This window comes from Dromaius novaehollandiae, chromosome 14 (genome assembly GCF_036370855.1).
Source record: "Dromaius novaehollandiae isolate bDroNov1 chromosome 14, bDroNov1.hap1, whole genome shotgun sequence".
In the NCBI taxonomy this organism is placed as follows: Eukaryota; Metazoa; Chordata; class Aves; order Casuariiformes; family Dromaiidae; genus Dromaius; species Dromaius novaehollandiae.
The window spans coordinates 5750322-5754568 of NC_088111.1; positions in this window are offsets into that span (position 1 = coordinate 5750322).

Sequence of the window (4247 nt, forward strand, 5' to 3'; positions counted from 1 at the left end):
AGCATACGGAGAGGCTGCAAAGGCAGAACCTGGAATTTGGTTTGGATACCGTTTTGGGGGTTAAAATGATGTTTTCAGAGGAAATGGATCAGAACAGTTCTTGAGCAGCACATCTGCTTTAGCTTCCAAGGTGAACTCTTGCACACTGCACATTGGTTTTGGCCAAGTGCTTTCAAACAAATTATAAAAACGTACAGAATAAGAATGCATTAAAAAATCATTAAAAGAGCAGAGCAGCTACTGTGGTTAGCACAATACATTTAGACCCTATCTCATATTGCAGTATTTTTCAGCTTTAGATAAAATCTTGAGAAAAGAAATTTAAGAAATGAAGCCAAGAAAATCCAGTTTTGTAATTTTATCGGCTAGTCACAAGATGTCACCCTAACTCCATTCAAATTCGATTGGCTGAGTATGTCTTGTCAATTCTGTATTTACACTACGGGCAATGCTTATGAATGGAAATGAAGACTGGCACTTTGTGCAGTGATTTTTTTTTTCCACATTATATCATGGCAGTTGACCAAACTTTCTGGTTTGCAGCCGCATTGACACATGCAAATGTAAAGAACAAAGCTGAATTACCTCTCCTGCCATCACAAACATATATTTTTCCAAAGGTGAGGACATGCTGTGGTTCAGTCCACAGTCCCAGCTGTGTCCTCAAGATCACATGGCTCTTCTAAAACCGTATATTTGGTCTCTGGCCTATGTTTCACCACTCACAATAGTCTGTACTGTTGGAATAGACAAGTTCTGCACGTTACCTTTCTTCCTGTTTGCAAGCTAACTACTACTTTTACAATCACTTTGGTTAAACACTGGATCTAAATGCTAGATCCTTTTTTCCTGCCTTTGAATAGTCTGCTATTTGCACTTTTCCTTACTTTACAGCAACTTTTAATTTATCTTTTCTTCCTTCCTTCCTTCCTTCCCCTCCCCCCCTTTCCTTTCTTCTGTTGAAATTTCCCCTCCGACCCTGTGCTGCTATCTCTCACTGCTATTCTTTGTTTTCCGGTCCTTGCTCAGCAATCTCAGGGTGAGCTGAACAACTTCTACAACCAGAGATTTTGGGTACTGGCAGCTGCAGCCCGTTCCTGGAAATATTCCACATACAAAACTCCTAATAAAATCAATGAGAAGTTCAGGTAAAGAAGTTTAGCAGGAATGGCTTCTTGTAACACATCTGTCAAACCAGAAACGCCTCGTACATTTTGCTGAGTACGTGTGATCTAAGAATAGCAGAGCTGAAAGCACTGATTCCTAAACTGAATTCTGACAGAGTAAGCAAGCTCTATTTTTTATGTTCTATGTGAAATGTTATCCAATACTGATAGGATGTGCATAGAATGACCCTTTGAAAGATTGGGGCCTCAGGTAATCATGTACTTTCATACTCATTACATATGTGCCCTTAATCTACTGATACCTGCCCTTTCTTTTTTCTTTCTCTAGCGATTACTATTTCTTTATGCTACAGGTTTTCCAAAAGTTTTTGCTGCAATGAAATGATAAAAAAGGAAGAGTTAAATAGCTTTTGTCAAACACAATCTTTTGGGCCCCGTTCAAAGATTATTTCTGCAATCAAATTATTTCACAGTATTTCAAGATTTCTCCCATGAGCTGCAAAAACAATCCTCAGTGAAGAATGTCTTATTTATACCAAATAAATAATTATGCTTATTAGCTTAAGTACAGACCAATCAAAGATCTATAGCTAAATGAGGATGTGTTGATTCCTCCATTCATTTTCTGTAAAAATGCTATATAGGCGAAAAATTGTGTAGCACTTAGTTTTCAGAAGTGCTGAGCATGCAAAACTCTCCACTCGGCTGCTGTATAAACATAGTTTGAAGGGCCTCTCAGCTTAAATAATACCATGCCTTTTTAATTTTATAAACAGCTTTAGTCTGCACCCACGCTTGTGGGGATCTCTGTTGAAATAGTGGCTGAGGCAAGAGGTAGAAAGAAAAAGGAGAATTACTTGGTCATTCAGATCTTTGTAGGAGGATGAAAAGTTTTAAGGGAAAATGCTATGATCATAATTACTCAGATCTAAAAATTCTCTCTGTATAATTTCTGTGTTTTAGCTCTCTACGTGTAGAAGGAGGATAATTACATATCTTCCAAGATTAATACATATAAGGAACATTAATTAGTGAATGTGTGGCCAATACTTTGGATATTAAAAACATAAAGTAGTATTATGGATTGGTAACATTTTAATCTGGGGATCCAGAGTCTCTATATATTTTTGTGTGTCTTGCTTGTTTGATGGTGTTTTCAGGAAAACCACTGTGCAAAACATATGCCTTATATTTTACCTGTGTCAAACATATCATTCCAGACTAATAAAGTGTAAGAAGTGAAAAAAATATTGGTAATAAAATGAGAGTAATTCACGTCTGAAATTCTTATTTTATGCAGTGTTAGAAAGTGTATTTGCATTCCAATGTTTATATTTCTATGCTTTACTGTATAGGACAATATCTGTTTCTGCTTTGTTTATTAGTGCAGTCTCTCTGGGGCATAGTATAAAATGTTACAATAGCTTTTCCTTCGGAAAATTATTAGTATCAGTTTTAACTTATCTACAATGATACTTCATAAAAAAATAAATACATCTAAAATATCAAAAACAGTGAGCAGAGGAAACATCCTCATTGCATGGCCAGATGTCAGCAAAAATTAAATGCCATGGAAAAAGGCAACTTTATGAAAGTATACTAAAAAGTTTTATTGGAGTATCTCATATGAAATACAGTCCTCCCCCAAATCAATCACTATGTGACCGAAAGGTCTGTCTAATTGCTACTGCCTAGCATTTATTTCCTTTTCACAGCATGTAATGAAATCCGCCTGGAAGTTCACATTCCCAACAACCATTCCTGAATGATAAAGTGGTCCTTTTCAATGTTTAGCTAAAATTTGATTTGATTTTGGAATAGAGCCTATATCAAGCCCATGAGCTGATCACTTCTGAGTTTTTCTGTGCTTTAAGATGTTTGAAAGATTTATCATTAATCTTGAAGTGGTTTAGCAGTGCTTTGAGCAATCCAGTCAACAGCAGGGAAAGGTTATTACCCCTTCAAGTGTTTGAGCTCCTATTGTGAGAAAGCGAACATATTCCCAGTAACCTTGAGGCCCCAGAACTGAAGTATGTGATTAAGTGTTTCTCCTAATCAGGGACATTATTGTGAAGTGCCGTCATAACGCAAGAGTACTTCAGCGTGACACAATCTCCGGCCATGACCTCACGCCGCAGAAGGACAAGGCCAGGTTGGCGTACTACCACGCTGGTGGGGACCGGAGTACCGCGGCATCAGTGGGGGCTGAAGTACCACCGTGTTGGCAGGGACTGGAGTGCCACCATGTTGGTGGGGAGCAGAGTACCACCACATTGGTGGGGACTGGAGTACCACCGCATTGGCGAGGACTGAAGTACCACCGCGTTGGCAAGGACTGAAGTACCACCATGCTGATGGAGATCAGAGTACAGAGCACTGCGTCAGTGAGGACTGAAGTACCACTGTGTTGGTGAGCATCTGAGTACCATTGCATCAGTGAGGACTGAAGCACCACCACGTTGGTGGGGTTCGGAGCACCATGGCGTTGCTGAGGACTGAAGCACCAAAGCGCTGGCGGGGATAAGAGCACAACCACGTCAGTGAGGACTGAAGCACGACCACGGTGGGGTTCAGAGCACAACCACGTCAGTGAGGACTGAAGCACGACCACGGTGGGGTTCAGAGCACAACCACGTCAGTGAGGACTGAAGCACGACCACGGTGGGGTTCAGAGCACAACCACGTCAGTGAGGACTGAAGCACGACCACGGTGGGGTTCAGAGCACAACCACGTCAGTGAGGACTGAAGCACGACCACGGTGGGGTTCAGAGCACAACCACGTCAGTGAGGACTGAAGCACCACCACGGTGGGGTTCAGAGCACAACCACGTCAGTGAGGACTGAAGCACCACCACGGTGGGGTTCAGAGCACCACCGCGTCAGTGAGGACTGAAGCGCCATGGCACTGGCGGGGATCAGAGGTGAGGACTGAAGCACCACCACGTTGGTGGGGTTCGGAGCAGCACCCTGTCAGCGAGGCCTGAAGCCACCACCACGTCGGCGGGGGCTGAAGCACCGCGGCGCTGGCGGGGTCGCGCCGGGCCAGGCGGCCTGTGGTGGGCGCGTGGGCCGTCGCCCCAGGGGCCGCCCGAGGGCCGTGGCGCGGCTGCGAGCGGCGC